General features: G+C 39.3%; 1 protein-coding gene across 1 annotated transcript in view; it reads left to right on the top strand.

Moving 5' to 3' along the window:
* The first annotated feature begins 17,329 nt into the window (after positions 1 to 17,329).
* The window catches only part of PTER (phosphotriesterase related), a 55,051-nt gene continuing 49,500 nt past the window's right edge, over positions 17,330 to 22,880 (top strand). The window contains exon 1 of the mRNA XM_087945303.1: positions 17,330 to 17,475. The gene's annotated coding sequence lies outside the window, so the exon portion shown is untranslated. The remainder of the gene's footprint in view (positions 17,476 to 22,880) is intronic.

Here is a 22,880-nt window from a genome sequence, read left to right as displayed (position 1 = left end):
TCAAAGAGTTGCAGACAGGTGTTCTTGTTAGCCCTTCTAAGCATCTGTTTGAAATCAGATCTGAAACATTGTTCAACTCCATTTTTTAGTTTCTTTTTCCTGAAGAAAAAACAGTAAATTTATAGGACAAGCTTTCTTTAGTAGTTTTGATTAGATCCAGCAAAAGAGGCCAGCTAGGGAGCTACCTCTGGTGGGATCAAGGAAAAAGCCTTTTTTGTGCATTATTCTTCTGAAATTATGCGTTCCCCCAAATTCTGCCAGACTTTGGCAAAACATTAAAAATTTGGTTTTGCTATCAAGCCTGGGCCCCTGATAGTATGGATGATTCCGTCTTATGGCTGATTTAAATATGGGATGTTGTATACATTCCTAGCAGCTAGTCTAGATATGCTTTTGGTACTATTTTTTAAATTGTAATTATTTTATCCTGCCTTCATTTTGCTTTTATTAGCTAGCCACCCAGAGTCATGTATATGAGATGGATGGTGGAAGGAAGGAAGGAAGGAAGGAAGGAAGGAAGGAGAGAAGGAAAGAAAGGAAAAGAAAGGAAAAGAAAGAAAGAAAGAGAGAAAGAAGGAAAGAAAGAAAGAAAGAAAGAAAGAAAGAAAGAAAGAAAGAAAGAAAGAAAGAAAGAAAGAAAGAAAGAAAGAAAGAAAGCCTAATTGTGGTCTCATTAGGTCTGGTAGCTACCCAGCAATGGACGATGATTTAAAAGAAAGATAGTGTACATTTCAGAATGGGATACCAAAATAAAGAGTTTTGTCAAAAGCTTTGAAAAGTGCATTTCATACTGAAAAAGAGGACTTAGGTAAGTCTTTATCTGAATCTCAGCCCATGTAGGAATGAGCCAAATGGTAAAGTCAACAAACTTTCAACCAATGCTCAGTTGACAAGAACATATTTACTGTTATTCATATCATTTACTTGTTGCCAAAATTCATGCTCCCATTAACCAATGTCCTGTGTGAAATTTATGATAGGCAGGACCTAGAATATTCCTTAATGACTGCTTCCTGTTGATAACCTTAACAACATATACTAGCTATACAGCATATACAAATATTCAGCATATATTTGCTATCCCGAATTTAGTATCCATCTTAAAAAGTGCATAATGATGCTAAGACCATGCTTATATATGTATTTCAATCAAATGGCAAGAATTCTTGGGCAAACCTGAAGAAGGCGGAGCCTCCTCACTGACGGACCGTAGATCGCGACTCTCTGCGGCTATGGTCCGTGCTCTTTCGTTGGAGAGCCCCGATTATTACGATTAGGGGCTGAAGCTGCCTTGGAGGGGCGGCAGAGTAAGGGGAAGCCACAAGCCAGGTTGAGAGGAGCCGCATCTGCCCCCCCTGGGCTTGGTCTTTTCCCCCCCGAAGATGACTGCAGCGGTGGTTTAAAACAGTGGTCCCCAACCTTTTTTGTACCAGGGACCAGTTTCACGCAGGAACACTTTTTCAAGGACTGGTTAGGGTTTTTTATTTATTTATTTATTTATTTATTTATTTATTTATTTATTTATTTATTTATTATTGTTTTTTATTTTATTTACTATTACACTATCAACTCACCAAAATTAACCAATGCTGGAGGATTACTAAAAATGTGTATAAATGCAAGACTAGACTCCAATAAAGTCATCATGATTCAGTTGATCATGATTAAACAAAAATATATGTTTGGCAAAAATATATGTTTTCTCCAAAAGCATTTTGTAAGGTAATAATCCGCAATTCAGATTTTACATTTAGGATGGGTTTGATCTCCCATATGGTCTTCAGCTTTCCACAATCTCAACAATTGTAAGGTGTGTGGGGAATTCAGAGAGTCCAAGTCCACACATTTTAAAGTTGTTGAGGTTCAGAAATCCAGGCATATAAGGAATTCCTGGGATTCATTCCAAATACCTGGAGAGCCCACTTCTTTCCAGATCTCTCTCGCCCCCTTTCGCTGCAACCCGTTGGCAAGCAGAGCATTGTCTAGAATTCTTCCAGCTGAAATAAGACTTTCAATTACCTGGGAATAAATCCATATTAAACCAGTCAAACTTTTAGTAGATATTCACTGTGTAGCTTGGTTAAAGCAACATTCTGCCCTGTGTGTTTTAGGATTCTCGTCTCTTTCGCTCTCTTCTCTTCTCCTCTCCCGGTTGTTTCGGGCGGTGACTGCCTTCGCCTCCGCCCGGCGCCTTTCGTCGCGCACCCTCGTCCTCCCCCGGCTGACAGCTCCGCCGCTGCCGCTGCTGCTGAACCATGGCCCCGGTGCCCCTCCGGCACCCCGGACAAGCGCAGGGCTGCTTTCGGGGGCTCCCATGAGGGGTCTGGATCGGGATCTGAGCCCCTTCATTCCACCCCACTCCAGCTTTCGGCTCACACACCTCTCTCTCACTTTCGCTCTTGCTCCCTTTCCCCAGGCGGAAAGAGGCGCTTCGTGGCGGAGCCGCTGAGGTGAGCTTTCTCCCCACCCTGCGTTCCTTTCTCCCTCAGGCTGCTGACTGGCCCTGCTGAGGGCAGACTTCCCTTTGGCCGGAGACATCATTTTTTTCACAGCCAAACAGATAGAAATACGGCCAGATTTCTCGTATTTGGCCGGAAAAACGGCCAGATGGCAACCCTGTTCAACGTCCCCTTTTTCTCCAGCCACGCACGGTGTGGAGTTGATGTTTTTGGTCGAGGCTGAGGGATGGCGTCAAAACCAGCATTTGATCCAGCACGTTGAAACAAGATGGCGCCCAAGCAAAGTAGGCGGCCCGGTCCAAAATGAACCACGGACCGGTACCGGTCTAGGGACCGGTGGTTGGGGACCCCTGGTTTAAAATGGCCACCCCGAAGAGGAGGACTCAGCTGGATTAAGTTTTGTACAGGAGGGAAGAAAGAGGTGGATAACATCTGAACTGGAACAACTGGGCAATACAACTAAACAAAAGTACCCCGGGATTAAGGTGGTTTAAAATGGCCACCCCGAAGAGGAGGACTCAGCTGGATTAAGATTTGTGCAGGAGGGAAGAAAGAGGTGGATAACATCTGAACCGGGACAACTGGGCAATACAACTAAACAAAAGTACCCCGGGATTAAGGTAACATGGAATTTTTAAGAAAAGAGAAGTGAGCGACGAAATCACAAAGGGACAGGGGAAAAAAAAAGAAAATATTTTTGACAGCTAAGCGGGGCTTCGAACCGGGAAAGGAAGAAGCTGGAACTAAAGATTTAACTAAATTGGACTAAAATATTTTGGGAATAAACAGGCATAAAATAAAGCTGGACTTAAGATTGTCAAAAAATAATAATAATAAAGTTTACAAATTGGAGAGTGGACTGTGCTGGAATATTGAGGTTCGAAAAACCCTAAATAAAAAAATAGGGGGAAAAGGTGAAGACTTTGTATAATGGAGAATGCCACCTTTTGACAAAATCTTGAGCTCAAACAAAAGGGAAAGCATCCTGTTTCTGAATGAACTTGTGTGGATATAACATTAAAGAAATATTGAAACAAAGTAAGAATCTTAGAAAGTGAAAGCAGAACCAGAATAAAGAAAAAAGCAAGGAAAGACTGACTGTGGGATTGATTGATGTTTTTGATATAGACCCTGGGCTGGAATAACTGAGAACTTTAGAAAATTGGAAGAAGGAAGAAGGAAAGTAAAAGTGTTTTTTTTGTGTGTGTGGACTTTAACGATCATAAAATGTAAGAGTGTGTAATGATGATAACTCTTCAGGAATTAAAAATGGAACTTAAAAATATGAGAGAATTACTACAGGAAAGAGGCAAATCACTTTGCTCTGTGTTAGAAAAAATGGAAATGGCGATTGAAGAACAAGAAGAAAGAGCTTCAGAGGAGGAGGAGGCGATTCAAGGAGAAGACATTTTAAATAGACAATTAACACTAAGAACACTACAAAGAAGTGGGGAAAGAAGGAAGGTTAAAAAGTTGAAATTTAAGAAGGCAATCAAAGGGGGGAATACCTGTGAAGTCAGGAAAGGCAGAAAGACCCAGCAGAAAAGGGGAAAGGAAGATATTAAGAAAGAGAGGGATATAAACTGGAATGAGAAAAGATATGGGGAAAAGAGAGGGAGGAGAAGCAGTAAGAAACAGGTGCATGAAATAAAGAAAAACAGAAATAGTAAAATGTTGAAAAGAAATTGTTTTTTTCAGAGATAATGGTTGATGAATTAAAAAGGGGATTCTGCAGGGTGACATGGGATAATAAGAATATTTCTGCAATTAAAAATATTGAGAAAATAGGGTAATATAGATACTGATAACTTATTAAAAATCAAGGGTGGAAAACATGCTGCAGAATTCAAATGAAAAGATGTAATGATTATTATTGTAACTTCTTAAAAATAATGGTTTATTGGGAATCAAGGTGAGGGAATAAAGATATATTTTAATCATTGAGGTGTCACACTCAAAACAGTAAAAGGGAGAGAAACCTATACTTTTTTTTTTTTTAGTGTTAAAATTTGTATTAATCTAGAATTTATAAAAAGAATGTGTAATGGAAAGGGAATATGACAGACTAAAGAACTAACTAAATTAATAAGTTAATATAGACTATTAAAAGCAAGGAGAGACATTGGTAACTTATTATTATTATTATTATTATTATTATTATTATTATTATTATTATTAAGCAAGCACATATTGTTTATCTTTATTTTTAAAATAAATATTAAAGGATTATATTTGAAATAATTGAAATGAAACAAAAAGATATTTCGATTGAGATTAATGAAAGAGGCTCGAATTAATGTGTTTGTTTCTCTCCTTACTGAAAATTTGGAATGGAAAACGTAATAATAGAATTAAGTATGCATATATGAATGTATAATTGCTGTCATATTTGTATGTAAAGGTGATGACCCAGAAATATGTTGTCCACTAAAAAGAGATTTTTGTTTTTAATGTGAAAAACTGAATAAAATTTGTTTAAAAAAAAAAAGAATTCTTGGCCAAACCTAACCACTAGTTACCATTTTCCTGTCTGAAGTTATCTAATAGACAGGGCAGCGTAGTACAGTTTTTTCCCTTAAAATATGCAAAATACAGAAAAGGTGTTTAGAAAGTCCATACAAATAAACAAAAGAAACTGTAGATATTTAATAAGAAAAGAAGAAACAAAATATAGTTACCAGCTATCTAGAAAACCATTCACTATTCTACATTCATTATATTTCTGTGAAAGTGACTTAGTTCTCTGTGAACTTGGTTGTATTTTCACAGACATTTCATTACCAAACTAGGTAACATAATCACTGCACAACCAAGGAGAAAGAGCACCAAGGACCCCACAATTCAAACCCTAAGCTACAAATATTCTCTTCTAATGTATTTCTATCTTGGCAAACCATACTTTCCTCCATCATATTTACACCCTGCTCCATACATTGCCTTTTGTTCTTTGAAGTTCTTGACCTTTTTAAAATGATTTCATGAATTTCATTATTTTGGCATCCTCTGATAGACCATCTGTACTGACTTCAAGCACGCATTCTAGTTGCTTTCAATTGAGGTTTTCATGAAATAGTTTCTAAGAAGACAGCAAAGGTTTGGTTACCAGTTTTATACCATGTGCAATAATATCCTGTAATTATAATAACAGTGTTTTGGCAAAATTTTGGTAAGTAGCCAAAATCCATTTACCTTCCAAGCATGCATGATTCCTACTAATTATACCAATGATTGAACCTCAAAAGATCTTTCTGTCAAAATTGAAGTTTGCAGATGATACAATAGCGATTGGTCTCATTCAAGACAATAATGAATCTGCATACAGATGCGGAACAATCTTGAACTAAACACACTCAAAACTGTAGAAATGGTGGTAGATTTTATGATAAACACTCCTATACTACACAGTCTCAACAATAGAGACCTTAAAGTTTCTAAGTTTTATCATATCTCAAGACTTAAAATGGACACCTAACATCAAAAATGTCATCAAACAAGCACAACAAAGAACGTTCTTTCTGTGCGAACCCAGAAAGCTCAAACTGCCCAAGGAGCTGCTGATTCAGTTCTACAGAGGAATTATTGAGTTTGTCATCTGCACCTCTATAACTGTCTGGTTTGGTTCTGCAACCCAAAAAGACAGACACAGACCTTAACGGATAATTAGACAGGCAGAAAAAACAATTGTTACAAACCTGCCTTCCATTGAGGACCTGTATATTGCACAAGTCAACAAGACGGCTGTGAAAATATCTACAGACCTCTCACATCCTGGACATAAATTGTTTCAACTTCTACCCTCAAAATGATGCTACAGAGCATTGAACACTGGAACTAGACACAAGGACAATTTGCTAAACCACTAATTCCCACAATACAGTCAAAGTATTTACTGATGACTGCATTACTATTCTTCTCATCCTTCCTATTACCTATCTCCTCCCACTTATGACTATAACCATGTTGCTTGTATCTTTATGATTTATATTGTTTTATTTGTTTCCTAGTATGATTTGATTGCTTATTAGTAATCTATGACTATCAGTGGTGGGATTCAAACATTTTTACTACTGGTTCTGTGGGAATGGTGTGGTGTGGCTGGGTGGGCATGACAGGGGAAGGATACTGCAAAATCCCCCTTCCTTCCCCACCCCACTAGCCTGCTTTCCAGCTCCGTTCTCCTGTGCAGGGCAACGAAAGAAGACCCAGCAGATCAGCTGGGACTCAGGAGGCGAAGAGGTGGGATTTGCTGGTTCTCTGTACTACTCAAAATCTCCGCTACTGGTTCTCCAGAACTGGTCAGAACCTGCTGAATACCACCTCTGATTACTATCACTAAGTGTTGTATCTTATGATTCTTCGTGAATGTATTTTTTTCTTCTTTTTTCTTTTTTTCTTTCTTTTGGAGCATATGCACCAAAGACAAATTCCTTGTGTGTCCAGTCATACTTGGCCAATAAAGAATTCTATTCTATTCTATTCTATTCTATTCTATTCTATTCTATTCTATTCTATTCTATTCTATTCTATTCTATTCCATTCCATTCCATTCCATTCCATTCCATTCCACTCCACTCCACTCCACTCCACTCTACTCTATGGAAACCAGGGCCTGTTTTGAAAGTTAATCTATTGTTGCCCCCATTTAATCAACTAGGATACCTATATTCTCACACTCAAGATGCATAGAAACAAAGAAGATCACAATTAGAACAGAAAGAAAAAAACTTATTTTCTTGTTTCCAAGGGACACGATAGGTAATAAATCACAGCAGTGGAACAGCTGCATGGGTGATTGTTTTCAATTAAAAGAAAATAGACCTTGCCTTTCCTTGTCTGAGTGCACATCTAAGAACACATGAAATAATCAGGTTAGAACTTCTACTACCAAACATAGTTAGAAAAAAAATTGAAAGTTCTCCATGAATATAAAACAGAGGAACAAAATCCTTTATGTACATTATCTTAAATCAAATATTTGTTAGCAACAAATTACAATGTAAACATATCTACATGCAACCCAATCCTACTCAGAAGTAAATAAAAGGAATTCATAAAAAAATATTTTAAAATAAAATAGTTATAAATTTGTCACAAGAAATGCAAGTGGACTTACTCCAAAATAAATAGAAGTGCAGCCTGAATTTACATACTCTCACGGGTACTATCAGCTTGCAATGCTAATAAGTTAAACACACGAAGACAGCCACCCAATTCAACAGATGCTCAGAAGAGCTCTGCCAATTTTTTGTAGTTTCTCATGTTATTTCAATACATTTGTCCCTCAAGATGAATATTCTAATTTTCTTCAGATAGGTTTTATGCAAATATTAGATTTCCACCTCCATTCTTTTCATGATTATAATACATAATAATATTTTCTAAAACATACAGTCAGTGCTTTACTGAATTTAGTGCTGTGAAGTTCCTCTAATTATATAATTTAAAAATAATTTGCAATGTATTAGTCACAAAATGGCACTAGAATTATTTTCATTTAATGTCAAAAACTATTTTCTTTTGAAGTCATTGAAATTAATTACATGTGATGTTAGGCGCTTGATAATCCCAAATAGAACTGGATGCATAACACATGTAAAAGTATTTTTAAATGTTCCTTCCTACAGTGCATTCTCTTCCCTGGAAAAAGATAATAATAGAGTTACTATTTGTTCTAGGAGAGATGCTTTCATCCTGGAATATCTCAGATGTATACATAGAAATACATTTGCTTCATTTGAGCAAGAACAAATAGACAATCTGTGCTGAGTTGTAACTATATGTACATGCATTTCATATGTTAGCTGTCTGTTTTATTGAGACCTAACAATATTTTTTTTTAAAAAAATGCTTCTTTGTGAATAATGAAAAGATACTGGTTTACTTGTTAACATTGTTAATAAGTAACCTATCTGGAGATTTTTATATTGGCTCTTATTTTTGACAGTATGCACTTTAATCCAACTGCTGGGAATATATTTTTCCCTACCATACATGTTAAATCTAACAAACCATGGACTGTTCAATGAACATCTAAAGGTCAATCATTCTTTCTTTCTTGCCTCAAAGAAAACTTAGTGTTTTAAATCTTAACCTTGTTGATCTCCTTGGATTATATTTTATAAGGACAATTTGTATGTTAAGTTATTCATTCACCTTCTCTGGAATAATTAACTACAGGTTAGCATAGTCTTAGAATATCATCTAGAGAAGTTTATTTAATTAATCATTTATATCACTTTTGAAATTCTACATATAAACATGGATAGTGTTGAAAGATCAGCAATAGTGTTTTCTAAGCTATATTTATGTTTCATATTTTATTAGTCCTTAAAGGTTCTAACTGATTTCACAAGGCTGAGATAAAGATTTGAACACAGGTAAAAATGTTACTCAAAATAAGATGGAATTCATCCAATTCTTTGTATTTTTTGGGGGGGAAAGCTTGTTAGTCTTCTTTGTTCTAGAGAATTCCATTTACATCCTATTTGACTTAATTTGAATTAACTCAGTAGTTAATTTTAATCTTACAGTATTAAAGATTGCCTATTCATATTCCTCTTCCAAATGTAACATTTACTCACCTCACTTCCATGGATATATAAGTGGAACCACTAGGGAACAAATTTATGAAGAGAGAAATCAAAGCAGCTTCTTCTAAGGCAGCAAGGTTCAGTAAATACAGTCTGGTATCAGGATGTTGGAAAATACAAGAATAGAGAAACCCATATTTATAATTGCATAATACATATAATTGCACTGATGAATGTATATAACTATTAATCATATGTCGGGGCAATAGAAGGGTAGGAAAGAAAGCACATACTTTCATGTTTTTCCTCTAATCCACATCATTTTCCCATGGAAAGACTTCTTACACTTAGATTCAAAATCTTCATATATTTTTAATAGGGTTTTAAACAAGCCATCTAATTTTTATAATTAGATTCAAAATCTTATTTCAAATGAATCTGGCCCTTAATCTATTTGCAACTTTTCAAAATCAATCTTCTAATAAACACATTTGCTATTTATTTCTGAATAAAAAATATCTTTCTTACATTTACATGAAATTGTTTCACCGAGGACTTGCTTTTCTAAAGGTTTTAGTATCCAAAAAGGAATTGCAAGCCATTTACAGAACTGATTTAAGAGAGAAAATGAACAGATCTAATGCCCATTCAAATATTTCAAACCATGGCTTAGCTTAGACAAAATGACTTTATTCTGGTTTCCAGAGCTCTGAAATCCACCAGAGACAACTGATTTACAGTCTTCTTACAGGGAACCTCTTTAAGGAGGCACTTGTCAGCAATCCTGGTCCTCTCCTTCCTTCAGAGAGGAGTTTGGGGAGCTGATCCGTGCACAAACTTCTCTTTCTACCATGGTTTTCAACTCCTCTCTTTGGACCCTCTTCAATCCACCATTGTATTCCTGAATGTGTTATATTAAAAGTATATGAAGATATGTGTTCAATTTCAATGTATATACAAAAAAGACAGACTTGCAATATCATAAGTGATATTACACCCATTTTGACCTTTCCCGTCCCAAATGCCACTGTATAAGATATTAAAAATTAATAGATAACTGTAATTACCTCAAGTGATACTACTTTTGTCAACATAATTTCAGTCTACATTTGGAAGAACAATTTAGAGGATAGGCTAGTGCAAGCAGTTTTTGCTTTATTTTCTATGCACTGAGGGAAAGGTGTCTTAAATTTAGCATCGCTTTACTTCACATAAATATTGGTATGCAATAAAACTACAGCATGCACAACTATGGGTTTTTCAGACAAAAGTATAAGGCTAATGCAAAATTGTGTTGCTTTACTACAAGGTACACCCAAAAGAAGTCACTTTTGCAAAGTAATTATATCACTATATCTGAATAATGTAATTTTTTAATATATAATGAGCTTTTTCTAAACTGACTTTGGGTGCTTTAAAGAAGAAGTCATGATGGAAACAATGACAACTTCCTTTTTCTCAAACCTACAGATATTTTAATGATTCCAAAGCTATAAGTTCTCTTTCACAAATCATAGTGCAATTAGTTTACATAATTAATATTTGCATTACAGCCTAATAGTACATCTAGAAGTGAATATACAATGTATATTGTGTATACACTTCAATGTAAACACAATGAATATACAATGTAATCTATTCTCTAATGCTAGGATGGACATTTCTGCTCAGAGACAAATTTCCTTAAGACAAACTGGGTCAGTCTGGCTTGTGGGAACTTGTCTCTGAATGTTTAGAGACGTGAATTTGTCCTTTATCAGTTATGCATTTACATGGGGAAATAGAAATCACATAAACAAATGTAGCAACACAAATTGATGATATTTTTAGATATCTACTTGAAGTTGCTGAAAGCTAAATGTTTATGTAGAAATGACTTACCGTATTTGCCGGCGTATAAGACGACTTTTTTGCCCTAAAAACATGCCTCCAAGTGGGGGGTCGTCTTATGCGCCGGTAAATACATTGTCACTCGGTGCAAGAGCGACGGGGCGGAGCTCCGCAACTTGCGAAGCCCCTTCAAGCCCAGCCGAAGTCTCTCTTCCTCCTCCTCCCACCCACCCACCCACCCTCCGCCCGGCTTGGGGCGCTGCGGAGGCCAATCTGGAGGTGGGGTGGGGTGGAGCGGGAGGGTCTCTGGCGGGCCGCCGCCCAGCCAGCCCCGAGCCGCGTAATGGCCCGGGGAGTGGGGGGAGAAGGTGGTGGCGGTGGACTGTGGCGCCCCTCCTTCTGGGCAGCGGGGGGGGGCGGCAATTTGCTCCTCCCGCTTCTCCCTCTCTCTTTGAAAGACCGGGAGGGCTGTGCTTGGGGCGGGGGGTGTCCTCAGGAAGTTCCTGATGGGACTCCGCTGGGCAGGGCCACCCGGCTCCCGAGCTGCTTTCCAGGGTCCCCTTGGGAAGAAAAGGGTCCGGTGGGCGGTGGAAGAAGGCGAGCGCCCTCCTCCCGCCCCTGTCCCGTCCCGTCCCTCCTCTTGTCCCCTCCTCCCCTCCCCGCTTAAGAGAGAAAGATCTGCCTCCCCTGCACCGAGCTTCCACCCGGCGCCGCGTCTCCCGGCCAGCGCGCGCTGCGACTTGGGAACCGGCCAAGCGACTTTAAAACCGAGCGGAGGCCAGAGATAGCCGAATTACCCTCCACACCACACACACACACACACACACAGAGAGAGAGAGAGAGAGAGAGAGAGAGTTGGCAGCTGTCCATCCCCACCCTTGGAGTCCCGATGGCACGCACGCGGGGGCTGTCACAAAGAAAGGGAGAGGAATTGAGTGCCAGCCTGAGAAAGGCGAAGCTGCCTCTCTAAAGCATTTTGGTGGCTTTGTAAGTTTGGGGGAAAGGGGTTGGGGGTGTCAATCAAGAATTATATCCAGAATACCCCAAGTGTTACAACTTACCGTATTTGCCGGCGTATGAGACGACTTTTTGCCTTGAAAAGCATGCCTCCAAGTGGGGGGTCGTCTTATACTGCGAGTATATAACAAAAACTATATTTTGAGTGGAAATGTTGGGGGCTCGTCTTATACGCCCAGTCGTCTTATACGCCGGCAAATACGGTAACAAGACTGGATGATGGCTTAAGAGTAAAAATATGACTGCAACTGCAAGGATTATAGAAATAACTCATTCCCTATTTATGTACTGTAGTTGCAATCTGATGTCATACAATCTGCCAAGTATAACTACATATTTAGCAAGAAAGACTCAGACCTCATTGAGCACTCCCTGGCTAGAAAAACAGCATATAAATCAAATTAATGCCAATACTAACAATAACAAAATTGGGCTATATCCCCAGAATATTTCAAAATTGGTAACTTGGCAAGTGTGGACTTCAATCCTCAAGACTCCAGAAACAAATATCTCCATTTACATGACAGACTTATACATGAGTTTCTTCATTATCCCAATTTTCTGAGTTTGCATGATACACTGAACAATAATCATGCAGGATCTAAATTACAATTGGATGGTTTATTATTCAGTGTATTATACAACTCAGGTAGTAGCTATCAAAACCTGGAAGAATCAAAACCCAAAAAATCTGCACAAAAGCCTTGCACTATAATGGAGGAGAAATACTAATAAAGGGAATATTTATACTCATTTGGAAACCTTTGAGATAAAACATAATTTAGACTTGTACTTAACTTTTCTTTTACTGCTCAGTAAAGAAAATAAACCATGCAAAATCTGTTAGAAGTACTAAGCTAATATAGGCATTATTTTGAACAGGTTATGGTTTATATTTCTCAATATTTCAATTATACATGAAATATTAGTAAGAAGCATCTTTAATATAATTTTGGAATTAAAATATATGAAAGAAAATGGCAAGTGAATGGGGCAATTAAGGAGAAATAGTGTTTGATATTTCTATGCTGAGGAAGCTTAGGAAAAAGAATAGATAGATTCCCTTGGCTTGGCTGCTGTCAACAAACCTCACCACCAGCAGGAAAACATCTACCAAATATTTGTATTACCATGGAATGGGAATTGATGGCCAAACCTTCAGTTTCCATCACCTGTCAAAATTCAATCCAAGCATTACAGAAGCCCTTCAGCCTTGATCCCCCCAAACTGGAAGAAGAAGTAGAACAGGAGGCATCAAAATTTCTACAACTCTAACCCTACACAAGCATTCATTGGAATTGAGATGTGGTGGATAAAGAATTGGTCCTCCTGCCATTCCTCCCAGTTGGTAGAAATCCAGTTGAAAGAGCTTAGGACTGTAGGATGCTGCAAAGGAAAGACACATCCCTTTGAACATGTTAGTTTCCTACTCACTTACAGGTATGGGTCCACATTGTGATGATAGCTGCTATTATATTAATAGGTCATATTAATGGATAACAGATAAACAGATAATCAGAGTTGGAAGGGAGTTGTAGGTCATCTAGTCCAGGGGTCCCCAACCACCGGGCCGCGGACCGGTACCGGGCCGTGGAGCACTCTCTACCGGGCCGCAAAGAATTTTTTTTTTAAAAAAATGAAGGCTTTCTTCACCTTCGGTGAATGCTGCTGGGATCGGGGATCAAGGACACAAATGAAAGAAGGGGAGGGAGGAAGCAACCGAAGCCTGTCCTTCTCTCTGGGTCAGCTCTCTCAGTCTCTCTCTCGCTCCTCCACCAGCACAGGAAGAAACTGCTTCAAAGAAGCAGGGGGGGGGGCTTTTCCTGTCGCCGAAGCGCCCGTTTCTCCCCCACCCCCACCCCGTCCGCCCGCTCGCCCGCCCGCCCGCCCGCCCGCCCGCGCGCGCGCGCGGGATTCAACCCAGTGCTCCGTTCTGCCTGCCTGCCTGCCTTCGTTAATGGTTGAATCGGAACAGCTTCGGCTGAGTAAAAGAGCGAATAGTTATTATTCTCAGCCGAAGCTGCTCCCAAACAACCAGAAACTAAGGCAGGCAGGCAGGCAGAACGGGACACTGTGGATTGAAGCGGGCGGGCGGGGTGGGGGTGGGGGTGAAACGGGCGTTTCGGAATAGCTGCGGCGACAGGAAAAGCCCCCCTTCTCTCTCCCCGGTCCTTGCAAAAATTTTCTGCTTGAAACCGGTCCCTGGTACAAAAAGGTTGGGGACCACTGATCTAGTCCAAACCCCCCCCCAAGCGGGAGACGCTACACCATTTCTGACAAATGGCAGTCCAATCTCTTCTTGAAAGTCTCAAGTGATGGCGCTCCCACAACTTCCGAGGACAAGCTGTTCCATTGGTTGATTGTTCTCACTGTCAGAAAGTTTCTCCTTATTTCCAGGTTAAATCTCTGCTTGTTCAGTTTCCATCCATTATTCCTTGTCTGGCCTACAGGAGCTTTACAAAATAGCTTGACCTCTTCCTCCCTGTGGCAGCCCCTCAAATATTGGAAGACCTCTATCATGTCTCCCCTGGTCCTTCTCTTTACTAGACTAGCCAAGCCCAGTTCCTGCAACCGTTCATTGTATGTTTTAGCCTCTAGTCCCCTAATCATCCTGGTTGCTCTTCTCTGTACTTTTTCTAGAGTCTTAACATCTTTTTTATAATCTGGTGAACAAAACTGGATGCAGTACTCTAGGTGTGGTCTTACTAAGGCTTTATAGAGTGGTATTAGTACTTCCCTTGATCTTGATTGTATCCCTCTGTTAATACAACCTAACCTTGCATTAGCTTTTTTGGCTGCTGCTGCACACTGCTGGCTCATATTTAGCTGGTTGTCCACTAAGACTCCAAGATCCCTCTCACAGTTACTGCTATTGAGCCTGGTTTCACCCAGTCTACATGTGCACTTTTGGTTTTTCTTGTCTAAGTGTAGGACTTTACTTTTCTCTACATTGAATTTCATTTTGTTAGATACGGCCCAGTATCGTATATATTGATAGAAGGTTGCACCATTTAAATCCCATACACCTCTTTACAGCTGATGAAATGGGATGTAGGCAGTTTTGTGTACTATGCAATATTCTTGCATGAATGTCAGCTGTGAAGTCAAGTTGTTGTTTTTAAAATATGTTTGATGTTCTTTTGCAACTGCATTAAGTTCACGTTTAAAAAAAGAGCAAATAACAGCTAACAGGTATAGGATTATGAGGTAAGTGGGGAAAAGTTATCATCTCAGGCATGTCAGTTATTAGAAAAATTTCTTCTGAACATGAATTTAGTGCTAAGCTTGTATTTGAAAACATTATGACAACAGTTTTTGGGTTGTGTGTATATATGTGTGTCCTAAAGTGGCAGAAAGAAAGCTAATCCTCTTTTGATTCAATGCTCAGTTGCCTATTAGCGTTATTGATCAGCATCTTTAAGACTGCCTCAGAAAGTTTTCAAGTAAATAAGGAAAGCCTGATTTTAAAAAATCCTGACTGCTCTATTTCCCAGGGAGACAGTATCCAGAGATCAGAAGGGACAAGGCATGCCTGCGCTTAGCTAAAATGGACAATTGATGCTGGGTTATCCCACTTCTAGGAATCAATTGATTGTACCACCAGTCAAAAGATCAGTGAAGTATGACAGACTGTACACATAGTAAAATTTGCTGGACTTGCTACATAGTCAAGCAGAAAACTGCTGTTTTAAAAATACAATGTATACAATATGGATTAGGTTGGGATGAAAGTGATATCATGAGAACATGTCAGAAATAGTAAGTTGTTGGGTTTTGTTTGGGCTATGGTTAAATGAAACTGGGGGAAAGTGTCAAATTTATACATTGTGCCAGTCCAAAATAAAATAAATCGTATTATGGCTTACAAAAATGAATGAATCAAGTCAGTGAAGATGCTTCCAGATTGCTTCTAATCCTACCAAACAAAAAAGATTGCCTCAATATTTTTTTCTGTCTAGAAGATCACAAATGAAGAATGGCAGTATTTGGGGACAGGTGTTTCTGTTGCAACCTGTTTATGTCTCTGGAAGTGGAATGGCATGTAACTAAAATCAACAGACAACGCAAGGAACAATAAAAGCTTTTTTCTGAAAGGATGTCAGATTGCACTTGAAATGCATCTCCAAAATGGAACTTCAAAGTAATTGAGTTGAGTATTTGCCTGTATCACTAACATAGCTGAAACTATATATTAGATCGGTAATCTTTTACACAAAAACAAATCTTAGGGAGCTTAATGGTATTTACTGGAGAACTTTAGGGACTTTCTTCTTACTGTATTTGTATTAATTTAATATTTTGAACATTTTTTTCTCCAGTGAAATTACCAGTCCAGTAACCAGGTGCATAAGGTAGGATGGAAAATCTAAATAGTTGGGAGGGGACTTATGTCTTAATATAGTAATTTTAATCCCTTGAACCAAAATGCAGCCAATGATTTAAAACATTGAAGCATATTTTTGCTCTCAACATGTTTGGCCAGATGCTCCTCCTTCCCCTTTCTCCCGAAAGCAAGGCGATTTGAACTTGGCAAGTTTAAGACTCATGAACTTCAACTCCCAGAACTCCTGACCTAACATGACCGGAGGAGGAATGCTGGGAGTTGAAGTCCACAAGTCTTAAAGTTGTCAAGTTTGAAGACCCCTGCCTTAAAGGATATGGACATAGTATTGAAATGCACCTGGCAAAAATATGAGTATATAAGTTTATATAAATGAGTTTATATAAAGGTCCTAAGCATAGCCCTAGGTACACTTTTGCACACCAACTAGCCACATTAAAATAAATCAACATTAAGTTCTGAGCAAGCATCTGGAAGTCATAAAGTTAGATTCCTTTGAATTGGCGTAACTTTTTAGACAGACCCTTTAGCTTCTAGGGCAGGGATGGAAAAGCAATTCTGTTTGTACTCCCCAAATCTAAGACTCCTGGGATTTTCCACCAGATTTTTATCTAAGTCCTAACAAAATCCAGCCCTATTAATTTTCTTGATCAACCAGAGGAATTAGGCTGCAAATATTGCAGCCAACGAAACTTCTACACTTCAGTGCCATTTCTTCCGAGCATAGGCTTTCTTAAACAGGTGTTTCTCAACCTCAGGAAGTTAAACTGCAAATCGCACCTCCCAGAATTCCCCACTTAGTTATGTTGGTGGGGAAATTCTGGGAGTTGAAATCCACACATCTTAATATTTCTGAGGCTGACAACATGGGTTTAGACAAATATGCCTGAAAATAAATTGAGAATAGGTTAGAGTCTTTTTTATTTATTGAATATACCCGGAGGGCAGTTGGACACATTCCAGCCTTGCTTTCCTGTCAGGCCGCTTATACTGTATTCTGCCCCATTAGTAATCCAGCAAAATGCCAACCAAGGGGAAGCTCGACGCCGCTCCACCTGGGACAGGCCAAGGCGGGAGGCGGAGTTGCATTGGCGCTTAGAGGCCCCCTTCCGCTGCGGTGGGAGGCGGAGGAGCTGCCAGTCCTGTTCTCTGACGCCGTCGGTAAGATCGAAAGTAAGCGGCTAACTAACGGGAGACGCGGCCTTCCCCCAAACCAGCAGCGAGGCCTCGGGAACGTCCCGAAAAAGAAGATTTAGCTCGCCGAACTGCAGACCGGCACCTTCTTCTTCGCCGCTTGGTAAGGCAGTGACACCCCCGAAGTCCCCGGAACGAGGCCTTGTGAAATGGTTAGGTCAGGACAGGCGAGCGCTTTCGCTACCGCACAAGCAAGTGGTGTTTCTAAGTAATTGCTGGATTGTGCTACAGACTTCCCTTTTCTGTATCTTTTGACAAGAGAATGCTTAATCTGAATTAATAAAATTATGGAATCCTGAATTTGCAAATCATCACCATATATTAACTAAATTGTAATTTATAAATTAGATAATCAAAACGTCTTATGTGTATTTGAGGTATCTGTGAAAAGTATCACTGGAATTGCTGCTATACCTTAAGGAATTCCTGCTATACCTTAAAAAGGGCAGAGGGTTAATATTCATGACTTTGCTTGCTGTTTTTCAAATGAGTGAGTAAAGTACACTCATATTAGTAACTCCCGCTGAATACTTTGTGTGTGTATGCGTGTGTGCCTTCCAATCAGTTCTGACTCTTGGCAAATGCCTGGACTAGTCCCTGCAGTGTTCTTGGGAAGATTTTAGAAGTGAGGTATCATTGCTTACTGCCTTGGCTCAAAGTTACCCAATAGGCTTTGTGCCCAAGGCAAGATTGGAATACCCTGTAGGCTCCAGGTACTAATCTTAGCCACTACATCAAACTAGCTGTCTTTTGATTTACAAGTGGTGACATACAGATCAACTTTTACAGACAAAGTTAGCAGACAAAAGTGAGTTGCAAATATCCAAAAGATTAAGTGGCAGTTAAGATATACAGGAAATTTCCTAAATATCTTGTAGTCCTTGTTCACTATATTCGGAAAAGGCACAGCACCGAATTAAACATACATCCCTCCTTTCATGTTCATGGGGCTCATATTTTTGGCTAATTATAAGGTAATGAGTATAGTGCCTTTGTGGGGTCCTTTGTATTCTCTGAGATATTTTCTTGCAGATGTTTCTTCATCAGAGATCACTATTCAATTCGCAAGTTCACAAAGTGCTTCACCAATTTTAAAGGTCTTAATTAAATGTTCTACTGGAAATTTTAATCCAAAAAATATTTATTTTCTACTTGAATTAATCTACATATATTCTATATTGAATAACAATGCGTAATGTGACCTTGATCAGGCAGTAGTGTCTGGAGAATTGAGATAAAAAAAAACAAGATGGCAGATGCAGTATCTGCTGATTTGACTTTTTTTACTCTTCTTTCATGTAAATATTGCTATGGATAAGAATATACTTTCTAGTGGTTAAGTAGCTAGGGACAAAAGGATCTCCAGCCCAAAATCCAACATTTTTTGAAATTTATCCTTGTCTTTCCTATTTGAACTTTTTAAAAATTAATTCTACAAGATCACAGTGTCAGTTATTATATCTTACATGTATTTAAAATTGGTAACCATCCTAATGTCAGTTTTCTGAATTAGTACTTGTGTTGGCTTATTACTTGAATGATTCAGTCATTGATCTTCTTGCAAACCAGCTGTGTCTATCAGACCAGCTGTGTCTACCGGTTACTTATTACTGCTTGGGAGATTTGTACTGAATAATATTTTTTACAAGTGTCCCAGTGGTGGGATTCATTTTTTTTTTTACTACCGGTTCTGTGGGCGTGGCTTGGTGGGCGTGGCAGGGGAAGGATATTGTAAAAGCTCCAGTCAGATGTGGTATTTGCCATTCTCTGAACTACTCAAAATTTCTGCTACCGGTTCTCCAGAACTGGTCAGAACCTGCTGAATACCACCTCTGAAATGTCCGAAAGGTAGGGTTAAAATAGCAAGATGGTACATACCAGCAACTGCCATCTTGCCCTTTTTGTATATATATATATATATATCTCAGAAGCCTGATGATGGCAGATGAGATTCTGCCGAAACGTTGCTACAACTTTAAAAGCACAACTACAATGACGTGGGAAAATACCCGAACAAAGCTGAATGTATGTATATATGTATGTATGTATGTATGTATGTATGTATGTATGTATGTATGTATATATGGCATTCAGCTTTGTTCGGGTATTTTCCCACGTCATTGTAGTTGTGCTTTTAAAGTTGTAGCAACGTTTCGGCAGAATCTCATCTGCCATCATCAGGCTTCTGTATAGTGTTCATCTGTGAGTCAGACTTTTATAGTGGTTTCAGATTTAAATTTGGGGCAGCCTATTGCTGTGCCAGAATGGTTTTTTCTTCATCCTGATTGGTTGGAAATCTTGGTCTGTGTTTATTGGTCTTGGAGTTTGCTGTGTTCTGCTTGATTGGTGTTTCTAATATCTTTTGTCTGTTTTGTGGCTCTTTTTGTATCTTGATTAGCTGGCAACATTGTATTCCTTTATTGGAGGCCTTTAGTGCAGCTTGGCTCCGGGTAAACGGACAGCTATTATTTGTTAGGAAGCTAGGTTTCATCTGGGTGCCTGGTTGGGGTGTGTTTGAGCTGGAGGTATCAGGGGGGATCTGTTTGTGCCCAGGTGCTTGTGTGGCTAGTGGTGTGGAGATTTTTTTGTTTGTGAGTGCAGGCTTCCAAATGATTGACAGTCTGGTGGAATCATCTCTTCTATTCATGCTTTCTGGTCTTTTTCCAATCTCTATGGCTTCTCTGATGATTCTGTGGCTGGGGTTTTCTATAGTGGCTAGGGTTTTGGAGCCATTGAAGTTGATGTTATGACCTGTGGCTTCCATGTGTTAGACTAGTGAGGAAGTGTGTTCCAGTTTTTTGACTGCATTTTTGTGTTCATCCAGGCGGGTACTTATTCTTCTATTGGTCTGTCCAATGTATGTGGCCAGGCATGATGCACAGGGGACTTCGTATATGCCTTGGTTTTCCAGGTCAATTTTATCTTTGGGGTTTCTAAGGATGGCTGCTATTTTTCTGTCTGTTTTGAAGGCAGTCTTGATGTGATGTCTGTGTAGTATCTTACTGATTTTGTCTGTAGTACCTCTTATGTAGTACCCCTACATTTCCTTACGATCTATTTTGACTGTTTCCTAGTATGACTGATTGCTTATTGTATCTATGACTATTATTAAGTGTTGTACTTTATGATTCTTGACTTTGAATGAATGTATCTTTTCTTTTATGTACACTGAAAGCATTTGCACCAAGACAATTCCTTGGGTGTCCAATCACACTTGGCCAATAAAGAATTATATTCTATTTTAAGAGGACTAAATATTCATCAATAGGAAATGTTTAGATAGGTATATTGGTAGTAGGGACAGAGCTAAGATGGTAACAACACAGTAGCTTCCCTGTTGAACTTCTTATGGAATTTTATTTTATTCTTATAAATAGCTTGTATTATACATGAGCCTCTGTGGTGCAGTGGTTAGAGTGCAGTACTGCAAGCTACTTCTGCAGCCAGCTGCCTACAATTTGGCAGTTCAAATCCCACCAGGCTCAAGGCTAACTCAGCCTTCCATCCTTCTGAGGTGGGCAAAATGAGGACTCAGATTGTTGGGGGCAATATGCTGACCACTTAGAGAGGGCTGTTAAGCACTATAAAGCGGTATATAAGTCTAAGTGCAATTGCTATTGCTCTTAGTAGTGGCACCCGCTGGAAGGAGAGCAAAGGAGGGAAGAAAGGTGCTTAAATGAGTTGGTGGATCTATGTACTTGGCAGCTGGCAGAAGAAGATGGACTGCATAGTCCATCTACCTTGTCTTACTTCCTGTATAAAATCATTCATTTGAGGTTTTGTATTTTTTTTTAACAAAAATCCATACAATCAAAATGTTTAAAGTTTTATTTCTCTTCTGATCTTATATGCTTTTGGCAGAATCTTTGGAAAAAATAGCTTAAGTTACACATAAAAAGTATATTTTATTTCATAAATAATCCTATGGAATGCTATGGGAAGAGAATTGTAATGGGAAGAGGAGCTTCAGACAGATGGGAGTTCCTAAGAAAGAAAATACTATAAGCATCATTGCAAACAGTTTCCATGGGGGAAAAAAAAACAGGATGACAGTATAAGAAGCTACTGAGCTTTTGGAAGGATATACCGTATTTATCGGCGTATAACACGCACTTTTTTCCCCCTGAAAATAGGGGGCAAATGATGTATGCGTGTTATACGCCGATATAATGTTAAGAAGCCTTCGGTGAATGCTGCTGGGATCGGGGATCAAGGACACAAATGAAAGAAGGGGAGGGAGGAAGCAACCGAAGCCTGTCCTTCTCTCTGGGTCAGCTCTGTCAGTCGCTCTCTCGCTCCTCCACCAGCACAGGAAGAAACTGCTTCAAAGAAGCGGGAGCTTCCTGAAGCGCCTGTTTCTCCCCCCCCCCACCCCGCCCGCCCGCCCGCAGTCCTCCGTTCTGCCTGCCTGCCTGCCTTCGTTAATGGTTGAATCGGAACAGCTTCGGCTGAGTAAAAGAGGCGAATAGTTATTATTCTCAGCCGAAGCTGCTCCCAAACAACCAGAAACTAAGGCAGGCAGGCAGGCAGGCAGAATGGGACACTGTGGATTGAAGCGCGCGGGGGTGGGAGTGGGGGTGAAACGGGCGCTTTCCTGAAATTTCCCTCTTAAAATGAAGATGCGTGTTATACGCCTGTGCGTGTTATACGCCGATAAATATGGTAGCTAGGAAATGATACCAGGCCATCCAGAAGGACTATACACAGATAGTCTACATTTGTAGAAATAATATTGGCAAGATAAATATCAGAATAGTTAATAAATTATGCCAATAGCTACAATAAATTTCCTTTAAAGTTCAAAATAAGAGAAAAAGGTGCCTGATTGGTGAGGATTGCAAAATATGAACAGATAGCAAAGGAAGCACTGCTTTATATAGGTTCATTATTTCCACTTCAACGCCTAAAATTCTTCAGTCATACAGGGTGGAGAATTCTGAGACCTGAAGTCCACATATCTTAAAGTTGTTGACATTGAAAAACATTACATACAGTAGTTCAGCTATTGCTCTGGGCAGAGCTGTACTGCCTCTACAAAGCTTGTGTGCAGTTTGGCTGTTCCCTTGGACTTTGATTTCTTGCTGGAACAAGTGAAAGCTGTTTTATCCAGAGAACCTTTGGCCACTTTTATCACTTAAGTCCATTCCTGAAATAGAAATTGTTACAAAAGTAACTCAGTAACTTTAACACTGTAGTAGTGTTAAGTTACACTACTACAATACATTCTGTATGGGGCTGCTCTTTATGGTAACCGAGAAAGTGTAGCTGGCCCAAAATGCAGCTGCTTGCACACTGACCAACTCTAGCTAATTTACCAGAATAACATTGCAAAAGCTGCATTGGTTTTCAGGAGGCTTATGGACCAGTTTCAAGGTGCTGGTTATAACCTGTGAGAACCTGTATGATTTGTGTCTTTGTTACTTTGGGAGTTGTCTTCTCCAGGTAGAATCTTCTTACCCCCCTGAACAATATGAGTTGGGGAAAATGCTAGGATACCTTATAATTCAG

Source organism: Notechis scutatus, chromosome Z (genome assembly GCF_049901735.1).
Source record: "Notechis scutatus isolate UNSWTSFEM ecotype Mainland chromosome Z, rNotScu1.2, whole genome shotgun sequence".
Classification (NCBI taxonomy): domain Eukaryota; kingdom Metazoa; phylum Chordata; class Lepidosauria; order Squamata; family Elapidae; genus Notechis; species Notechis scutatus.
Note: the sequence above shows the minus strand (reverse complement) of the source record. Positions and strands in the feature narration are given on the sequence as shown.